Here is a 22322-nt window from a genome sequence, read left to right as displayed (position 1 = left end):
TCCCTTCGGGGAGCTGCCTTGTGCTAGGTTGAATGACTCCAGTTTTTTTTTTTTTTTTTCTTTTTTTTTAAAGAAAAAGTCTGAAGCAAATATGGCAAAATGTGAAAGCTAATTACTTGGTAGATACCTGGGGCCCAAGCTGTATTATCTTCATATCTTTCTATATATTTTAATTATTTTGTAACCAAGAAAAAATATATTTTAAATGAAAGAACTGAGCATTCTTTATTTTATAGAGAAGAAAGTGTTCTGGGATGTGATGGCCTCTCCTTTCTTACCTCTTTTGTTAAGGATTCTAGGCAGGGCCGGGAATGCTGGACTCTTTGGCACCCTCCTCCCCCAGACCTCCCGCCCCCGCAACAGCACCCCAGCAGGGCAGCAGCTCCATCCTGCGGGTGGCACACCGGGAGATCCTGGGCCTGGCATCACCACATCCTTACAGTTCAGCGGATCCCAAGGCATGCAGCGGAGGGAGGCACCATGAGGCTTTGTTGGCCTCTGGGGCTGGCTGGGAACATCTCTGATGATGATTCACCGGGAAGTCAGTAGTCATCTCCTCTGTTTCGCAAAGAGGGGGGACTGGCAACACCGCAGGGTGACCTGCCTGAAGCCACAGAAGGAAGAGGAATAACTGGGAGGAAAAAACTGAGGTTGAAGGCCTGAGGCTCGTGAGCTGTTCTGGGAAGGGCTCGGCTCTCCCAGCGAAGGGCCTGTGTGACGTGACCATGGTACTCAGTGGAGCCCTGAGCATCCAGGAGCTTCTCCAGGCCCTGTGGTCTCCCTCTGGCCAGGCCTGCAGACTTGCCCTTAGGCACAAATCCCTGCCAGTAGTTCCCTTGCAGGCCAGCTCCTAGGAGAGGGGCCCACAGCCCAGACACTTTGCCCAGGTGGCTGGCAGCTCAGGAACTGGTAAGACTGGTTTCCAGTGCTGGCTCCGGGTGGGCAGAAGGCAGAGCTGCTGCTACCAATTTAAAGGAGACTAGAAAAGCTTCTGGAATCTACAACGCAGTCTACTGGCCACCTCCCCTGGACATTCAACCCCTAGGATATGATCCTGTAAGACGGTGACCTCTTTGTTAAACCATCTGGGAATAAACTGTGTAGGAATTTATCCGACATCCCCTTAGAGAATTACCAGGGGTCTGATTTTACTCCAAACCACTTGCTTTCGTCTCCGAAAAAGTTAAGACCGCGAAGTATTTTTAAACGGTGAGTGTGGTTTGAATTAAAAGTGTTCCTTTTATAGTGCCGGGGCTGGCTCAGTCGGTGGAGCTTGCGACTCTTGATCTCGGGGTCATGAGTTCAAGCCCCACATCGGGCATGGAGCTCACTTAAAAAAAAAAAGGTTCCAAAAACAAAACAAAACAAACAAACAAAAAAGGTTCCTTTTATAGAGGAATTTGACTTTTGCTGTCGAGTTATTTATTTTTTAAGTCCACACTTGCATTATAGTTACTATAGCATCTTACATAAGACGTCTTCTTCGAGCATAGTTGTTTCAGCCCCTTGGAAACCATTGTCATCATTTAGGGCGTCACAACTTGAACAGTTGGGTCTTCCGTTCTATCAGGGCATTTGAGGAGTTAGTTCTGTTTGCTAGTCCAGAATAACAGCCCTCCCATATTTTTTAGGAGAGGCAAAGCTTTATTAGCCTGGACTATTTATCAGTGGTTTTCAAAGACAGGGAAATGTTTATTTTATGAGAACATTTGTCTCACCTTAATTTGCAAGGGATTAAAAAAAAAAGTCACTGCCATGAAACATAATAGGAAACTATTTGGTTCTTGTGAAACCCATTAATGTTTGTGATAGAATTTCTCCTACCTAAAAACACCTTAGAAATCTTTTTCCAATCGTCCCGTCTTCCGTGTTGTCTCTGTATCGGGTCTTTCCAAAGCCCACAGAGGGGAGATGTTGCAGGCTTGGAGGGACCGACCCCACAGTCCACTTCTCTTGCCTTGCAGAGCTCAAATGATCCTCTGCCTCATTGCGTTGTTCTCTGCTTCCTTACCCAGAGGAAAGTCCCCATGGCCCATTTTCTGTGCAGTGCTTTTCCACTCTTTCATAATCTATTATTGTGACCTTGAGATGCAGCGAGGAGGCTTTGGCAGGGTGCGCTTCACGTGGAGGCAGCACTGTTGGCATCCGTGCCCTGGTCCCACATGCCTGTGGCTGTGGCTGCCCCATGCTCCCCAGAGGACATGGCTGTGCCTGTCCTCCTGCATCCTGGCACCCAAGTCAGGGGCTGCAGGACCCTGGAGCCTGAAAGGACTCCTGTCAGTTTCCCTGAGAAGAACTGTGTTCTTGTGGGGCTGGGTCAGCAAAGAGCATGGGAGAAGGGCGTGTGAGTATGTGTTTTAGAGGAAGGCACAGAGAGACACAGAGACAAGACAGAGACAGGACTAAGACAGGGATTAAAAAAAAAAAAAAATCTACTTTCAGGAGTCCCTGAGTGGCTCAGTTGGTTAAGTGTCTGCCTTGGGCTCAATTCATGATCCCAGAGCCCGGGGATCCAGTCCTGGGATCAAGTCCTGCGTTGGGTTCCCCGCTCAAGCAGGGACTCTGCTTCTCCCTCTGATCCTCCCCCTTCTTGTACTCTCTCTCTCTCTCTCTTTCTCAAATAAATAAATAGAATCTTTAAAAAAATTACTTTAAAAGTTGATTTCAAGGTTTATTTTTTTTTTTCTTCTAGGATTTTCCCTGTTGGATTCGATGCTTATAAGAATCAGTTATAAAAACCCTACACTCTATGTGAGACAGTTTATTCTTCAGTGAAGACATGGAAGCTCTAAGAAGAACACTGGGCCGCGGGAGGAAGGCTGGGACCCCAGAGCGCAGGAAGCATGGGAAGGAAGCACAGCGTGGAGGGGGAGTGCTGGGGACCCCAGCTGCCCGCAGCATGGGGTTGGCTGGGTCCCTCGCCCTCTGCCCACTGTGCCGCCGAGCCTCATCCTTCTCTCCCTCTTCACCCTGCTCTGTGCTGGCAGATGCTCCTGCCAAAGCTTACTTCATCGGATGAAATGAAGGGGAAATCTGATTTGCCACTAATTGGACTTACTGTAGGCAATTAAGGTTAAACTGACATGAAGGGACTATCAGACACTGGGATTTTCAGTGTTTTTCTTCACATTCCTGGGAACTTTTTCCAGAATCTAAGTGATTATAAATTGGGATACTGAATGCGGCATCAGGGTTTGAAATCACTTTAAGTCAGGACCCTGGAAGTAGTGTTTGCGTTCTCATTGTGTAAGTTGACATACACTGTACGGATACATGGTCTGTATAAGGTTTACGGGGTGTGTGTGCATAAGAATATATGCAGTATATATATATATATAGTACATGGGGTGTATCTATGTGGGGTGAGCTGGATTTCTCTCTCTCTCTAGGTAACCAAGAGTGTTTAATAATAAGTGCACAGGGTGGCTTCCTTTTATTTTCTAAATTAAGCCTATTTTCTATTTTAGAGTTAACAGAGTTAATTCTATTAACTCTAACTCTATTTTCTAATAACTCTTTAATTCCTGTTGGGATCAGTCATTCACAGATAAAGAGAGCTGGAACGTTGTTCCTGGGCATTCTAATTCCTTCCTTGAAGTGCTTTCACCATCTGCATTGACCTCCCAGTGTTTTCAACCATCATCTCCCTAAACACCGCTGGTGAAATTTCCTCCGTGCCACTGGTCGAGTCTTACACCTCGTTCTCAAAAGCCGACGTGTCTGCTCCACTGACTGATCCAGTCACTCAATCCTTCGTTAAATGAATTAAATTGTCATTCAACAAAAAATTATTGGTGGCCCACTCTTGGGAGGGCCCTGTGAACACTGCCAACGCGGTGTGCGTGTGCGTGTGTGAGAAAGAAAGACCCTCAGAGCTTTTGCTGCTCACGAGGTGACACACAGGCACACACGCACATTCCACTTACACGCTGATTTGGACTCCGCGTTTCTTGGGCCACATAAGTAATTGTTCAAGCCACTTCCCCCTCCAGGTCAGAGCCAGCCACCTGCTTTCATTACACCAACTGTTATTTATGTTTCCGTTTCGGGTGCCTAGTGACCCCCCGAAGAGAGCTGCGAGGAGAAACGGATGCAGACACATCATCCTCATCTGCTGGCAACACTGTGCAGAACTGCAGAGGGGAGTCTCCGGGGGAGGACTGATGGGGATGGGAAAGCTGCTAGGTCACAGTACTCACTGCCCACCCCCAGCCTCCACGCCACCACCACTTCTCCTGACAAATACTCTCTCCTCTGCTCTCTGTGATTCCCTCTGGACATTTCCAGGAGAACTCTCTGTCTCTCATCTATCTTCACATAACACACTGCTCAGTTGTTTCCAGTTGCTCATGCTCCTGACAAATACTCTCTCCTCTGCTCTCTGTGATTCCCTCTGGACATTTCCAGGAGAACTCTCTGTCTCTCATCTATCTTCACATAACACACTGCTCAGTTGTTTCCAGTTGCTCATGGCAATTTCTTCCCCTATGGATGGATATGATACGAGAGAAAAGATACTGCTGGAAAAAAAAAAAAAAAAAAAGAGAAAAGATACTGCTTAGAGGAATGGAACAATACAGACCATGTTTATAAAGGTCACTAAACAGCTGAATAAGACTCCCCATAGATGTTATTATCTTAGAGATAGCTAAGCCAGGGGCCACTCCATTATTCCTTCCTTTTTTCTGGACTCTGCCTGTCTACACTCCTTTTCGAGATTCTCACTGTATCCACTGTCAGTGTCCTTTCCCTCCTCATCTATTTTATTTAAATATCTATGTCCAACTACTATATTCCACTGATTCTATGATATGTTTTGCTTCTTATTTTAACATTTCTGAGACTGGAATACATTTAAAATCAGGGGTGTATCATAACTTGTTACGATTCCTTCTTTTTTTCCCTCTCCCTCCCCCTCTCCCCTCCCCTCCCCTCCCTCCTTCCTTCCTTCCTTCCTTCCTTCCTTCCTTCCTTCCTTCCTTCCTTCCTTCCTTCCTTCCTTCCTTCCTTCCTTCCTTCCTTCCTTCCTTCCTTCCTTCCTTCCTTCCTTCCTTCCTTCCTTCTCTTCTTCCTTCCTTCCTGGCATACCAATTAATGGAACTACTGACAGTATTTTAGATTTGTTGGAATATTGCATGTGGGAGCCTTGAGAGATCCTGAATCAGTTATAATAGTTTTAATAACTCTCATCTCAGAAAGGTGGAGGTTGCAGGCATCCTATAAAAAATAAAATAAAATAAAGGCTTCTCTGCTCTCACTTTAGGAATCTTCCAAGTGCTGGCTTCTACTTTACACCGAACTTACTTGACTGTCTTGGCAGCTGTGGCCTGTGTCCTTCTCCTCTTCCTGATGCCTGCTCCCTGCCTGGGTTTCCACTTAACTCTGCGAGGTCTGTCTGTCCAACTGAATGTTCATCCTCTGTCCTCTGCTGGCTCTGGGCTCCACGCTCTGCACCCAGCAGACACTCATGCCCATGGGCACCCAGATGGGTCTCCCAGACCCTGGTTGAGCAGGGATGGAGGCTGCTGCTAGCTGGGGAGGAGTTCTGAAGGAGTGCTCCGACTGTGCTTTTTACTTTTCTATCTCAGACCTCCGCACAGGTACTGGTGCATAGTAAGTGCTCAATAAATATTTACCCACTTCAACAAGATTCAATGTTTTTATCTACACATGACCTATAGGTACAGAGCATCTACTTCTTGCACACGTTTCCCTTTTTCCCATGATAAGGAGGAATGTTACAGAGAGCCGCTCCCAGCATGTGTGGGGCATCTAGTTTTAAGGACCATTTACTGACATTCTCACTTAGATGGGGTGGTTTTGTCTTTTTTTCTGCCCCTTTGGCTGGGATGGGGTATGGTTAGCTTTGTCGTGGTGGGGTGAGGAAGGGAATACGTATCTTATCTTTCTGCATAACCTCATGCCTGGCGTAGCCTTGAAATTTCCAGTTTATCTGGGGCAGGTCCAAGTTGAGGCCGGAGCCAGTGCCAGATAAGGCTACCCAGGCCTCTGCCTTCCAGCTCAGTCTAGATGAGGGCTGTTTGCATCTGGAAGATGCATGGGATGCAGTCCTGGTGCCTTATGGGGGTCACCTCTGGCTTTGACCTAACTCTTTGGTAAAGATGTGGTTCTTCACCTGATTAATTTGCTTACCAAAGGCAGCTATCCATCTATTAGAGTGATTGACCTTCCCTGTGAATTGAGCTCCTTCTGACAACACTGGGAGGACAAAGAATATTAAAAAGGAGAGAAACTTTCCCCAACCCCCCAGCTCAGCAACATGCTGAGAAGCAGGCCAGGCCATGTAATGTACTTCTCCTATAACGAACTGGTTTCTTCATGGCTCTCTTTTTCACAAATATTCACCTTATCCAGATTTTGGTATACTATTTCAGGTTTCTTCTAGAAAACGGGTCTGCCAGTGTTTATTTTCTTTACTCAGGGGCTGTAGCAGGAGCTCAGATTGTAACATCCCTGAGATGGGCACCATGGGGAGGCATTTGGCAGTGGTGTGCCGCATGGATTCCTGTGAGCGGAGTTTTAATTATTCAGAAATGTTTTTAGATGGTCATCTGGGGCAGAAGTATTTTTACCAGAGGAATTGGGCAAATGCTACACCAGGGCTTTCTCTCCCTTCCCTTGTAGAACTAGTTAACTAGCACCCCACTCCAGCTGACTCTGGATGGAGCATCCTGGCAAGTGTTATGGCTTCATCTCACTTTTTTTAGTTCTTTGTTCTTTAGCTATGAATTTTATCAAGGCACAAGTAATTGTAGTACAAGGAGAGGAGAGGCGTACAATGAATGTAGGAATAGTAAGGTACATAGTAAGGTATAAGCTGTGAAAGCTGCATCAGCCTCATGATGGGAGATCGCTACCAGGCACTACAGGAGATGGTCTTGGGGCACCCAGCTGAAATTCTCCCTCCAAGTGCACCCATCCCCTGCTGTTATGAGCTATGAGCTAAAAACTTTCTCCTATGATCTTCTTCAGATATTTTCCCTTGACTGAAGTGGGCCTGCCTGGCCACCTCTCCTCCGGTTCCCATGTAGGGCACAAGAGTCACCCCTCACCCCCAGGTGAGGGAGCTGCATAAGAGCTATTAGCTGCCAGTGCTGAAGACATTAGCCTCTTTTGATTTTCCTCAATTAAAGACAATCAGGAAAATACTTGAGGATAAAAGAAACCATTAATAGTGAAACCAGACATTTTGGATGTTTATCCTTCTGTTTCTTACTGGGGCGAACCCAGAGAGCACTCATTGCAGAAAAGGAGCTGAAAGCAAAGAAGAGGCATCTCCCCATCTCTGCTGCTAATGCCCAGAGGACAAGTCTTGGTATGAGGAAGTGAGAGTTCTTCAGGCTTTCTTAGCTATTATTATCAGCAATCCTTTACCCAACTCGAATTCCGTGCTTCTGCCCAACTTGCATCAAATGAGGGGCTCCCCGGGAAAGGTGATGCAGGGAGTAAGTTCTTGGGGAAGTTATTGACTTTGGACTGACGGCTGGGAAGAAGTTTCCCCAGTTCACAGGAGGCATGGAAGGAAGCCCTGGTGACAGCCCCAGGTGATGGGATGGGGGCCAATGGGTGACTGTCAGAGGAGGCCAGAGACATCTAGGCCCCCCTCCCCTCCTGGAGGACCCTTGCCTGCCAGGGTGAGCAGTTTAGGCTTTTTCTGAGTATAAAAACCCTCAGGTCCTTCCTCTTGATGGGCAACCACCAATCTAAGGACCTCTAGGCATCCTGACTCACAAGTATTTTTCTTCATGTGAGCAACCAAAACTGGTATTTCCTAACATGTATGAAAAATGGATCTCTCGGATGAACAGTTCAAAATGCCACCTGCTTTTTTCCCTCCCCTACAACCTGCTCACGCATCTAAATGATCTCAGAGTCATGCACATTGTAACATTCCAGCAAATCATTGTGGTTGAAGTGAATGTGGCAGGGCTGCCTCTCTCAGACCCACCCATCCTTGCCTCTCAAAGGCACATCCCTGAAACTGACCCCGAACCTGAAATCTTAGTGTTCCAAGTTCACCATCAGTTTCATATGGTGTCCAGATGTCAGGTCTACCTGAAGGGACATGGCAAGGAGCAAGGAGCATCACCCTGTCAAGCTGGGCTGTTCTCCCCAGCTGGCCAAAGGGGAGATGCAAAACAGAGTTTGTTTCCAAGGGTCCCAGCTCCCAGAAATGGGAGTGTCCTCCGAGACGTTGGTTTTATCTAGATGAGTTGATTAAGAATAACTGATGGAATTGTACTCTCTGATTCACTCAGTGGTTGCTATTAAAGTCCGGCAATTTTAGATAATTTTTTCTATTCGTTTTATCCTCTCTTCCATCAAAATTACTTATCAAATGCCTCTCTGACGCAGTACCGTTCTGTGCTGGGGAGACAGATGCAAAAGAATCTTTCCTGGGCCAGAACGGGCAATGGACTGGTAAACGTTTATTTGCATGTTGATTAAGGCTTGTACAACTCTCAGCAGTGTTATCTAACACTTCAAGGAGTGTTTCTCACAGCGGGGCATCCGATATGAAATCATTCTGGTGTGCCAGAGCAATGAGGCCTTATGTGAGCTCTTGAGAACTGAGGCCAAGAGGCCCAGGTCCTGAAGAATCTTGGACACTGTTTTCAGGAGTTTCACTGTTAGTCTGGAGGTTTCTGAGACCCAGAAACGAATTTTAAGTAAAAGAATGACATAACACACATTTTGAAAATATGGCTCTAGTTGTGATCAAGAGGAAATGGGATGAGGGGTTTAGTTATCATTGCTGTACTATGAATTACTTCAGTGGCTTAAGACAACAGCCCGTTTCCTTTGGGTCAGGATTTCTGGAAGCGCGTAGCAGAGACGTTCTGGCTCAGGGTCTTCCATGAGGTAGCTGTTGTGGTGCTGGCTGAGGGTATAGGTACCGGAGGTCGAGGTGGCTAACTTTCATGGCTGCCAAGTGGGTGCTTGTCATTGGCAAATTGTCATTTCCTCCTCATGTCAAGTTTGCCACAGACCGTGTGAGTGTCCTTGGGACATGGTTGTGGTCTTACCCCAGAATGGGTGATCCAGGGGAGTGGGGCCAAAGTGGTGGTTATGAACTACATATTTGTGTTCCCCTCAAGTTTATGTGATGAAACCCCAACTCCCGGTGTTACGGTACTTGGAGATGGGATTGGAAGGTCATTAAAGTTAAGTGAAATCATGAATGTGAGGCCCTAACCTGATAGGGCTGGTTCTTTAATAAGAAGAGACCAGAGTCCATGTGAGGACACGGGGAGAAGGCAGCCATTATATAAGCCAGGAAGAGAGCTCTCACTAAACGCCAAATCTACTGGTACCTTGATCTTGGACTTCGTAGCCTCTGGAACCGTGAGAAATAAAGGTTTATTACTTAAGCCACCAGTGTATGGTATTTTGTTATAGCATCCTGAGCCAGCGAAGATGGTGCAATGCCTTCCATGACCTGACTTCAACCATCACTTCAGCCACATTCCATTTTCTAGGAGAAAGTCACTAAGTATAGCCTACATTCAAGAGTAAAGGAGTTAGACACCACCTTTTAAAGGAAGGCATGTCAAAGAACATGTGGATGTACTCTTGATATCCCTTTATGAAGGTTTTAACATAAGAGGTTATTTTGTGACCCAGATGAGAAAGAAAAGTGGGTCGTAATCAAGCTCTAAAGCAGAGAGAGTAGGGCACAGATTGAGAGACAATAAGTTAGGAGAACTAACAGATTTGGAAATGTATTGCAATTAGGCTGAGCTGGTACAATGAAGACATGTGTGATGTGGAGGAGGAAGAGCAGACTCAGGATATGCTAAATGTGAGATGCCTTTGGGATGGTGAGATGGGCATTTCAAACAGGCAGTTGCACATGTGGGTCTGTGGCATTAATCTGGTGGTTGTAAGCATAAAAACCGTGGCTATCGATGAGATCACTTTGGCAAAGGGCATAAAATCAGAGGACCAAGGGGCCCAGGCAAAGCTCTAGGAAATTCCTGCATGTGGGGTTTGTATAGAGGACAGTCTGGCAAAGGGGATGGAGAATGGTGTGACCAGAGAGTGGGGAGAAAAACCTAGAAACTGTGGCCTCAGGGAGCCAAGAGGAGATAGTGCGTTCCTGCATTGAATACAGCTAACAGGTCAGGTGGATTGCTGAAATCATGATATGGGAGCTGTTGGTCAGTGACCTTGGCCTACATACCTTAGTGAAGTAAGAGGAGTCAGACTGGATTGGGTTGAGGAATGAATGTTTGGAAGAAGAAAAAGTAGACCAATCATGTTGACACCTTTCGAGAAGGTTGGCTTAGTATAAGAGGGTGGTATGTGGTGGTTACACAAACTGCTTATGAATACCTCTGGGAGGGCTACACCGGACCCAGAGGGGATGAAGAAGAGGGAGAGTTAAGTCCTTGAGAAGTTAACTGCCTTTGAACTTTGAGGGGACACTTTCTTCTTCCTCACAGGAAGATGGGATTGGGTTTCCACGACCAGGACTTAGAAGGTTGGGGTTTCCCTTGAGTAAGACATCCAATTAATGCTGTTTTTTTGTTTTGTTTTGTTTTGCTTTTTTTCTGATGACATAGAAGTCTAGGTTAGGGGTACTCAACTTTGGTCATATATTAACATAACCTGGGGGAGTTGCTAAGTCTCCTTCGTGCCCAGGCTCACCTCTCAGACCCATGATATGAGAACCTCAGGGTTGGAGACCAGCTTTAGTAGTTTTTAAAGCCCATGTGAGAACAGAGTTCAGCCTTCGGGGAGGAAGGTCACTGCTGAAGGTGAACTTGGGGGTGGGGGGTGGTGGTGAGCAGTCATGAGATTCACCTGTGTAACTGGTTTAGAAGGCAACTCATCAGTCCTGCCAGGCAATGTGAGTGAGGCCCCTTTGAGGTAGGAGACCATGCATCCCCCACGGTGACTGTCCACCCAGCTATGTGGTTACCTCCAGCACAGCTACTTTCTTGATTTCAGGTTTGCTGACCGTAGGCGAGACCTTAACTTTTGTACCTCTGCTACATCATCTGAGAAATGGGCATGAGAGTACTTACCTACTTTCTGGGATTGATGTAGGATTAATGGAGATAATGAGAACTCATAGCACCTAGTAAGTGCTCCATAAAAGGTCACTATCAGCATTAGCCGAGAATACTCTTGGTTAGAATTTTGCATGTGAGTGGGAGAGTAGTAAGAGCTATTAAAAAAGCAAATTTATAGAGAAGAGCTTGTTTGTTTAATAGGCCATGCGGACTTCACAAGGGTTTTGAGCTGGGATGACCTGTCATCTGTCTCAGGAATCCTGGAGAGAGTGGCTTGGAGCCCTGTGGGCGGATGTTGCTGCTTTGGTGCTCCACACAGTGTGGTGTCCCGCTAAGACGTCTGCCCTGGCCCACTTGGGCCAGTGTATTTTGGGGAGTGGATGATGATTACTGCTGCCATCACTGGGTCTGATCAAGCTGAGCCATATGTACTGATTAGAGACTAGGAGACCCAAGGCTCTGGTCACCAGGAGGCTTTTCTTCAAGGGGGCTTATTTTTGGTTGCTCTGATCATCTCTGCTGGCATATTACCTTGACTGCTACTGACTGCATAGGCAAAGAGGGGCACATTTTTTTTTTAACTGGATCCAGTATGGCATTCTCCATCAGATGAAAAGAAAGTCCATTGTCATGAGGTGGGGGGCTGCTCAAGCCATGTTGAATATGAGATAAATCATGCCCAGAAAGATGCACCCAATCAGAGTGGCTTCTTGTCTTTGGTTTGCATTCTCCCAATGTGACCTTTGAGCCACCATGGTAATCATTACTTGGGTAGGCCCTGTCCCTGATTATAGTGATAGGTGGTGAAAAGTAGCCCTGGAACTTGCACCATGGCCTGTCATCACCCTCACTGACGGCTGTCTTGCCCTCAGAGACTACAAGTCCCAGCATTCATTGCACACGAGTCCTGGCCACATGTGGTTCCCTTTCATAGAGAGGCCCTGGAGGCTCTCTCGCCTCTCCCAGAAATGTCCCTCTTCATCTTCCTGCAAGTTGGCAGGTTGCCACCCGGCCTTGATTCCAGCAAATGCTGTCTTTCAATGCAGTGGTGATGATCTTTTCATTCTTTATACCATGTTGAGATAGGAGAAGCAAGATGTCTAGCAGAATGCCACCTCACTGCTCATTCATTCAGCCACTGACCAGAACCCTGGCAAGATTCAGGGTTTTGTCAGATTGAAACTGTGGTAGTGAATAAAAAAAGTGAAACCAGATGTTCTTTCCCTCCAGTTGCTTCATATCCATGCAAGGCCTTGGAGGAGGAGGAGGTTGTAAAAATGTCACAGTCCTTGATTCCTGAGGCCCAGATTTACGCACCGTGTAACCTTGCACCATAAATCCACTGCCCTCGCCGGAGCATCAGCTTCCGAAGGGGCAGAGCCCAGCTGTGGCGTTGACCAGAGGCAGCCAATGGTGTGGGAGGGACACGGGTGGGGAGCACCAGGCCAGGGAGCCTGGCTGGGGACCAGGGATTGCTTTTCAAGAATTTTAAAGAAGTCAAAAGATTTTTACAAGATTGGCTTGGAGTTTGGCCTTCTTAGGAGATAAGCCAAACTCTATTTTGCATTTTAGTCTGAAAGGGAGCTTGATTTCTCTTTGAAACGTATTTGCACACGCAAGAGAACTCAGTGGGAATGAAACACACAGAAATAGAGAGTTTTCATTGCTAGGTGAAGTGCTGGAGGGAGAGAGGAGAGGAAGGCGGGGCCTGACCCCACCTGTCTGAGAAGGCCATCCTCTGGAAGTCAGAATTTACTGAGTGTCATAGGAGACGATCCCACTTTGGCTTTAAAATGGTGATTCCATCTGCTGTATGAAGAATAAATTATGAGTTTGGGGCAAGAATGGAAGCGAGGAGACAACTTAGGAAGCTTTTATAGAAATCCAGGCAAGAGACGATGGTGGCTTGGACGTGGTGGAAGCTGTGAACATGGAGGACAGCAAATGGGCTTGGAGGTCTGGTGGTGACATAGAGGGAAGAATCAAGGATGCCTCCCAGAGTTTGGTGTGAGCAGCTGAGTGGCCCTGGTGGTACCACTGGATCAGGGAGGGTGGAGGAGGGTCAAGTTTGGTGAGGAGATTCAGACCTCAGTTTTTGATGCATTGCACTGGAAACACAGGCATCTATAGCGATGTTTTAAAGAGTTGGATAAATGGATCTGGAGATAATGAAGGGATGCCAGGGCTGGGCTATCAGCCTGGGAGTCATATTATAGACAATAATTGAAAAAATAGAAGTGGAATTGGTACTCAGACCACGGCTACCCCGTGCTATTGACACTAACTAACATGCTGTCACTCTCCAACCTCCGAGTAGATGCCCACGAGTGCCAGGAGGCCTCAGGTCGTGGATGCATTGTTCTTTTGTCTGCTCCTTGTGGTTGACATCTGCCTGTCATCTTTCCATCTGAGCCCAGAGCCGCTCCACAGTTTCCATGCAGGGCTCCCCTGGTTGTTGCCTGCGATTGATGGGAGTTCACACGTGGTACAAAAACCCACCATCTTGACCCTAGACCAGCAGCATTCTTCCCAAGTTCTCTACTGTATTTTTTCATCTGGCTCAAATTTTCTGCTCTCAGCAAACGTTTTCCTAGCTTGTTGACATTTTTACAGTAGGTATAACCTTATTATCTTATTATTAGTCACTAAACTGGAATGATTTGTTTTTTTATTTGATCCATGTTGCCTCAAGTGTTACATTAGTTTCTGGTACATTCTAAATGACTAAGTTCTGAGAGCTGACTTTAAATGATGCTTCTAGGTATGTGTCTAACCAGCAGACGTTCAGGGTGTCACTCAGTGATGCCCTTTTACAAGGATGCAGGTTACAGTCGACCATTTTGTTCATGCTTATTGTGTTTCACGCAGTTTCTGTTCCACACAGCAACTGTGGTTTTTATTTGTTCTAATTAAAGAGTAACAATGTGCAGTTCAGTGGATTCTTCATAAAATGCCTCAAATAGCCCCCCTTCCCCATTCGCAAATAAGGCTGAAAACAGACACACACTTGTACTGTAGACTTTTAAACTGCACTTGGGTGACTGAAGCCAGAACATATGTTTGGAACAGCTGAGGGTGTTTATTGTGGTCTAATGTGGAGCCCATGGGCCAAGGAAGGAAGGTCCCGGGCAATTTGATATCATCTAGGAGAGCCCGAAACTAGAACTCCACTGAGCCCAGAATGGAACTCTCCTCTGTCTATACCTGTGAGGCCCAATCTGAATCTGTGAAGCTCACAGAAGTCTCCTGAAGGAAACAAAGGGAGCCCACAGCTCCAGGCCCTGTGTTCAGCAGTGCTATCCAAAACCCTCTTGTTCCCCCCTGAGTATTTGGCCTTTGCTGGCACCCAGATCACTCCTTGGATGGGAGCCTCAGATTTCATCCCCTTTTGGGAGCCTTGTTGCAGATAACTGGGACAAAATACAAACTGGGGGGCCATGAGGGTGTGTGGGGAATATGAAAACGTGTAGAAGGTCAGAGTGTTCATAGGAGCGTGTTCAGTGAGACATGGTGACAACCAGCAGGGAGCCCTGGGGGCAATGCAACAGGTGGGAGCAGTAAACAAGCTCTTGAAGCTCACTGAGAGGGCAAGGTCATTGTTGAGGGGTAGGGGGCAAGAATGAGGGGTGAGGGGGTTATGGAAGTTAGGGAGAAGCAAATTCCACGAAAGAAGAGTGATGGGTCAACACGGTGCAGACAGTTATTACGTTGAGAAGAAAAGTGTCTTTTGGATTTGGAAACCCAGCCCTAACTGGTGACTTTAATAAGAGCTGAGGTGGGGTTGGTGGTGGGTAGGAGTGGGAGAAGCCAGCCTACAGGGGCTAGGAAGTGAAGACAACAAAGACACTAAGTGAAGCTACTCTGAGAGAGTTTGGCAAAGACAGAGACAGAGGGCAGACATGGGGTGGAGGAGGAGTTTGCTCAGCTTGCCTCAGTTTGCTTGGTTTACCGGAGGTTGGGGTGAGGGATTGACACAGGATTCACTTCAAGAAGATGACTTGTTTCTCTAGAGGTGTGTCTGGAGGGAGGTTAGGAGTGTCGGGAAAAGACCAGGCAATAACACACCAAGAGAGGGCGGACTCTTCAAATTTAGCCTCACCCCTTTGGCTTCACAACTCACCCCTGCCCCACAGTGAAAGTCAGCTGGGCGTCATGGCCCCACTTGGGGGACTGTTTGTGTGATTCCTGCTATGGCCAGGGGAATGGTTTGGTGTTTGTGTTGATTACCATTTCAGTTTTAATTGGGAAGAATCTGGATGAAGAGGGATAAAGGGAGGTGGAGGATGAGAAAACAGGGAGGGGTTCTCTAGGAGGGAGGGCAGATGAGGTCTGCCTGCAGGTGAGCCACCTGGAGGGCAGGTGGGGTAGGACTCGACTGTTGAGCCTGGGGAGGAGATAAGAGTAGGGGTGAGCCAATATCCTGGGAATTCATGCCTGGTGAGCCTTACTTTCACTGTTGAATAGGCAGCAAGGCCACCTGTTGTAGGGGATGACAAGGGTGGGCTTGATGACAACATCTGAAGTCAGCTATTGGGACAGAGGGAGATGAGCCGGGTCCAGGAGGGCACCTCCTTGGCACTGCTTGCTGGGCCCGGGTGAATGGCAGACTGAGGTGTCTCTGGCACCAATGGTCCAGGGTTGCCTCCATCAGTGCCATTCGGGTGTAGGAAAGAAGGGTGTATGGGGATTCAAAGAGGGATCAAGATCCTAAGGCATCAGTTCCACTGACGTATTTGTTCATTCTTTCTCTGATACCACACTGTCTTGACTTCAGTGCTATTTTTGATTTATCAATTATAGGTAAGGTCTATTGACTTCTGTTGGGCTTAATGAGAAGTCAGCTCTCTTACTCTCTCTGATTTATCGCTCCCCATTCTTCTCACACATCACTGTTTTTAATTAAATGGGTAATCACTGTTTATGCAACCAAAGCTGTTGATATTGTTTATAGCAAATCTGAGTAGTGTGTTATGATTATATTTTTCTGTGGCCTTTTGTCTTCCTTTTAGTTATCCATTTGTCTCATTCATTACTTACATGGTCTTTTACACATCTATGGCAGTATAAAAATATGTCCATATACCTTTGACCCTCTTCCCTTCAGTATGGATTGTGTGTGGGCTGTACTTAGTGAACTGCTTCTAACCAACAGAATATGGTGGAAGTGATAGCCTGTGACTTCTGGCCATAAAAGGCATTCCAACCTCTCCCTTGGTCTTTCTCATGGATTGCTTCTCTAGGGGAAAACTAGCCGCCTTGTTGTGAGGCCACACGATCAACCTTATTGACAGGTCTGTGTGGAAAGAGACTATGGCCTATCGCCCACAGCCAGCAAGAACAGAGGCGTCCTCCAACAGCTGTGTGGTGAGCCATGCTGAAAGCTAAGCCCATCGTCCCAGTCATGCTTGCGGGGGACTGGAGTCTCAGTTGACATCTTGCCTGCAACCTCAGCAGAGAATCTGAGCCAGAATCTCTAGCTAAGCTGCTCCCAGATTCCTGACCCTCAGAATCTGTGAGATAATAAATGTTTATTATCTGTAAGTCTTGGGGTAATTTGTCATGCAGCAATAAATCATTAATATTATATCTTTAACTTCTTTCTGATTATTGCTTTGTCACTAGATCTGCCGCATTATCTACTCTATCAATCCTAATTGTTTTTCTCCTGGATCTCTCCGTCTTTCTGTTCCCACTGGACTGGTTATTCTGAGACCTACAGCATACTTGGCATCTTTCCCACCCTATTGATTGTGGTCACTGCTTCCTAGATCCCTACCCTATCTTCCTCTTCCTCTTTTTCTTTTTCTTTCCTTGAAACTTATCAACTATTTAGTCTTAAGGGAAGGTGCAAGGGGGATAATTTTCTTAATCCTTGAATGTCTAAAATTGCTCCTACCTGCTTTCATTCTTGACTAGTAGTTTGGTCGGTTACAGAATTCAAGGTAGAAAATTGTTTTCTCTTATAATCTTGAAGTCATTGATTATTCTTTTAGCATCCAATGTTGTACTCGCTGTTCAAAACCATTGTCATTCTAATTTCTTTGTGTATTACCTGGCTTCCCCCTCCTTGGAAATTCGAAGCTCTTCAGTTTGTCCCTAGTGTTGTGGCATTTTACAATGACGTGCCTTGGAGTGTTAGTTAGGATGCTTTGCTGATACTAAAGAAAGCCCAACTAAAAGTGGCTCACGCTACAAGTGAATTTATTATCTTGCATTATAAGAAGTCCTGAAGTAAGGTGGTTCTGGGGTTGATTAACTTAATGGATGAATTACTTCATTGGGACCCAGGATTTAAGCCCACTCCCCCGCAATATTCTGCCAGAGAACATTGGGTAACTCCCTTTGTAGGAAAAACATGGCAAAAGTGTTTATAGAGGCAGAAATTCGGACTGTTTCTTTCTCTGACTCTGTTTTAAATTGTGGAATGTTTCCCAGAACTAGCCCCTTCCTTGGCAGACTTGCCTTCACGGCCCTATGTCCCATATTCTGTATTATGTCCCTTCCGAAACAAATCACTAGACAAAGAGAATAAAGTTAATATAATTTCCCTACACTAACTGAGATGTGCTCCCTGGAACTGAGGATGAGGTTGGTCTTCTCTGACAATAAGGCTTTGCAGTAGAACGTGGGGATTTTAAATAAAATCTGAATCCGATTATAAGAAACACTAAGGCAAGCACTGTTGGTAGGCAACCAAAACGTCCATTGTAGCAGTGTGGGTTTTTCTGACATTCACTGGGGTGGAAACCTAATGATCTACCTTCTAAAAACTTACTTAAGTCTCCTACCTGCTAATATTCTTGTCTCTGCTCTTTGTTCTTGTGGGTTCATGCCCCTTTGTCCCTTTTTTACCATTTTAACAGGATCTCTGAAGGGAGGGGTGATCCATGTGTATGTTCAACCTGTCTTCTCTATTTGGAACCCCCCTGGCCAATGTTTTTTCAAGCTGTGAATTGTAACCTGTAAGTTATGTCTAGTACTTAAAAAAAGAAACCGAATGGAAAATGCCAGAGCTTGTGTCCCACATATAGTCATATTGAATATTGTTCCTCAAAATGTTTGTTTCAGCTACACATGCATGTGTGTGCCTCTGAACTGGATAAAGATGTAAAATGTGTTTTTTGCTCTATGTTGCACACAAAAATATTTCAGAGGTATTGCTTTAAAGAAATGCCTCCTGAACATTTGGTGTTCTATAATACTATCTTATTTGGGTTGGTTTTATAGATCTATGAGGCAGATGTAGCAAGTGTATCAAACTTCGGTGGGTATGACATAATGAGTGGTGTAGGTATGGTGTAGCCTAACGAGTAGTATGTATAGATAGGACATAACAAGTGGTGTATGCATACGTATGAAGTATATGTCTAAGGAAACCTCCTCGCTCTCCCACAGAGCAACCAAACTCTCATGAGGATAAATGTGTTACCATTATCATCCTATTCATTTCTGTTTTCCAGAGGAAGAAACTGATCCAGAAATACACGTAATGCTCGCATAAGGCGGCAGGCAGATAGGCCTGAGCTAATTCTTGGACACTGTATGTGGAGTGTGGCTAAGATGGTTAGGCCTGGTTCACAGAATGTGTGGAGCTCTGCTTCTAGAGCTAACCTGTCCATTCAGTAAGCAACTGGCAGAAAGCTGCATTCCGAAAATGTTTGGAGGGCCTCAGACAAGACGAGGTGCAGGGCTTGGGCTGAGTTACACAATATAGTATGATTGAAGTTTGTTTTCGGGGCTTGTTTTCGGTCCAGGCCCTCCTCTCCAGGAGCCTATTTTCAGCAAAGACTGATGTGTATACTTCCTATGCCTAAAGACCTTCAGGAAGTGCAAACCTCCTTCTGCAAAACCAGTGTGTTTAGGTCAAAGTGTGTCGTGGTTGGGAAGCTCTTGCCTCTGTCTGACTAGGGTCACCATCAGCCACGCTGGCAGCATGTATGGAAATCTGACGTTCAGGTTCCACCATGGGCCGGTGGGCCAGCCTAGAGGACTTCTCAGTCTGGCAGCCTAGCCCTCTTCAGTGGCCCTATGACTAGCATCATTGTTCTGTCTTTTCTGCTGTCCTTCCTTCTCTCCATCTTGCTGTTCTTCTTTCACTACGGTTTCTGCTTTTCACTTCTAAAATTATTTTTTTTTAAACAGCGTTACGGAGGTATCTTTGACATATAAAAATTGTGTGTATTTAAGGTATACAACTTGATGTTTTGATATATGTATATATTGTGAAAAGATCACCACAATCAAGCTAATTAGCATATTTACCACCTCTCATCATCACCGTTGTGTGTGTGTATGTGTGTGAGCAAGCATGTAGTGCGAAGATTTCATCTTAGACCTATCTTCTTCACAGGTTTCTAGTATATGATACAGTGTTGTTAACTGTAGTCACTATTCTGTGCATTAGATCTCTAGAACTTACTCATCTTGCATCACTGAAACCCTTTGACCAACATCATCCCATTTCCGCTTTCCCTCTGCTCCTGACAACCACTATTCTACTCTCTGCTTCTATGAATTTGACAATTTTAGATTTCACATATAAGTGAGATCACATGGTCTCTATGTCTGGCTTACTTCATATAGCACAGGGTCCTCCAGGTCCATCTGTGTTGTCACAAATGGCAGGATCGCCTTCTTTTTAAAGGCCGTGTCATATTTCATCACCTGTCTATATCACCCTTTTTTCATCCATTCATTTGTCAAAGGACACTTAGGTTGTTTCCATGTCTTGTCTATTGTGAATAAACCATGAGAATGCAGATAACTCTTCGTGAACCCGATTTATTTCCTTTGGGTATATACCCAGAAGTGGGATTGCTGGGTCATATGTTAGTTCTATTTTTAATTTTTTAAGGAAGCTTCATATTGTTTTCCATAGTGGCTGCACTTAAAATTCTTTATTAGTCTAAATCTACTTCCCCCAACATTTTCTCCCTCTTCTCTTTTTAACTGAGCCAATTATTTGTCTTACTTTGCTTTTTCTTCCTTTATTGTCCCTGTTTTGCTCACTCTTTTGTTGTTGTTCTACTACACTTTCATGCTTCGTTTTTATCCTTTTCCTTCCTTCCTCTTGTGAATGGTTCCCTCCTCCTTCTCCCAAAGGCTTTTGATGTCCTCCTTACCACTCACTTAGAAGGCCTAGAAAGGGCAGAAGATGGTTCAGAGACAGAAGGTAGGGGACAATGGCCTGGGGAAGATAACTAATGGGAGAAGGTTTGCAAAATCAGAGCTGCCCAGAAGAGAGGGCTCCCCAGCTGCATCTTGTCCAACACTTTCATCATATGTCATGAAGATCACTTTACCAAATTCATTGGCTGCTCAACAAGATCTAGACATGTCTTGGAAGGCGATGGGCTGAATCTAAGAAGAAGATATGTCACTTTTTTCACTTGGGTGAGAAGATGAATGGTCTTAGACCAGGATGGGAAGATGTGGCTGGAGCAGTGAAGAAGAATTAGAAGGGTTTTAGCCAAGAAGGAGCTGCTGGTAGGTGTGATCCCTCCCTCACCAATGCTTATTGGGTGTCAGGTTGCATCAGGGAAGATCAGGGTCTGGAGTGAACCGTGCTGGTCAAGCATCACACTTCAGAGGGAAATAGCCACCATCTACATTTGCTAAGCGCAACTGGGATGGTGAGGGACATGAGACTACACTATGCCAGAAAAGTTGAAAGAGCTAGAGAAGGATAGGGAGGTAAATAAAAGATGTGATAATTGTTTTCAAATATTGAGGAAGAGAGATTAGACTTTGGTTCCAAGGAGGAGGACTAAGTCCCTGGAGTCAGACTTCATTTTCAACATATGAGGAAGGAACTTTGGATCAGGTCCAAAGATGGACTGGATCTCTTCATGGGGAGGTAAGTCCCTCTCCTTGGAATAGTTTGAGTGCTTGGTGGACTGTTTCAGGAGAGATTCAGACACTGGATGTTTGGTTGAACAACATGCCAGTGATAACCTTTTATGGTTGATACGAATACTAACAACAATAGTAATAACTAACTCTAATTGACTGGGTATATGGTGCCCAATTAGCTATCTGCATTATCTTATTTAATCCTTACAGCAGTATGAGGGATGTACTATTATTACTACCATTTTAGAGAAGGAAACAGGCTCAGGGAGGTGAAGAATGTGTCCCAAATCTAGACAGTTTAGAATAAGGCTTCATTGGCAAGTGGGACTAAAAATCTAATACTTAAGGTCAAGAGAATATCTAACACTAGTTTAATACAGACATGGGATGGGGATTGGGTGGAGTTGAATGGTTTTCTCCATTGGTTGCAAATAAGGGCAGGTGGTTTCTGTAGTAGTCCCTGTACAGGAACGGTAAGTGGTGAGGTGGACAAGAGGAGCCCTGGAGGAACAGGACAGCGCTGTCTTCTTTAGGTAGGTGCAATTAGTCTCAAACAAACAAATAACACCAGTATTCAAACAACATAATTTTTGTCTGGCTTACTGGTTTTTTTTTTTTTTTTTTTTTTTTTGACAGACTGTAGAAGCAATTTCATGAAACTACAAGTGCCTGTTTAATTTTGGAATTAGACCACCGGTAAGTTTGTTTCTGATTCTGAGATGATAAGAGAGGAATGGTTGACAGTCACCATTGCCTGCACCAACAGCCAATATTCTACTTCTCAATATTGAAGAAACAAAACAGAGAGACTTGGAGTTCTTTTCTCCTTTGTCCAGCTATTAACGTTGTTTTTAGTGGGGAAGTTAGTCTGAATGCCTAGCCTGACACTGTTGGAAATTGGAAGCCCTCCCAGCAACGTGAAGTTCCCCATTCAGTTCCAAGTGCATTCTATTCTAGATTCTGAGTGTTACTTCTATAATTAGCATGTCCCCAGTTTAGAGGCGCCCTAGTCCTTTTCACTTGAAACCACTGGATGGAATGAGGAGGGAGGAAGGAGGCCCAGAGGTAGACCCCAGTGGCCAAACATGCAGAATTGGGGGAGCTCGGAGGTCCTGGTGCTGTCAGTCTTGCTAGCCTACCTGCTCTGGTCCTGAGCCTGGCTTTTGGTGGGCAGGATTTGAGAACAAAATATTTGTGAGTGATGCTCAGTAAACAGTAATCACTCTATAGGGAAATGTCAAGCATAGCATCAGATGGTACTACAGAGCCAGGCAGAGCAGAGACTAATGGGGGACACACCTGTTGTGTTCTGTGGCCAAGGTGGATGGATCTCAGTGGGGAGAGGAAATGAAAGGGAGTATGCTGGGGGTGGGGTGGAGGGATGTAGCGAGGAGAAGGGCGTGAGGACGCTGGGGCCTGTGCATGTAGTGA

General features: G+C 45.6%; 1 long non-coding RNA gene across 2 annotated transcripts in view; it reads left to right on the top strand.

The window, feature by feature from the left end:
* LOC112658799 (uncharacterized) overlaps positions 1-4289 on the top strand; it is a 46692-nt gene extending 42403 nt beyond the window's left edge. Inside the window, exons 5-6 of one of the 2 annotated variants that reach the window (XR_007408445.1) lie at positions 2693-3246; positions 3538-4289. This is a non-coding gene — a long non-coding RNA (uncharacterized LOC112658799). Of the gene's footprint in view, positions 1-2692; positions 3329-3537 lie in introns of those variants that run through there. The other variant, XR_003135978.3, reaches the window with a different exon arrangement.
* Positions 4290-22322: the final 18033 nt, after the last annotated feature.

Source organism: Canis lupus, chromosome 35 (genome assembly GCF_003254725.2).
Source record: "Canis lupus dingo isolate Sandy chromosome 35, ASM325472v2, whole genome shotgun sequence".
In the NCBI taxonomy this organism is placed as follows: Eukaryota; Metazoa; Chordata; class Mammalia; order Carnivora; family Canidae; genus Canis; species Canis lupus.
This window is presented reverse-complemented; position numbering and strand designations above follow the sequence as displayed.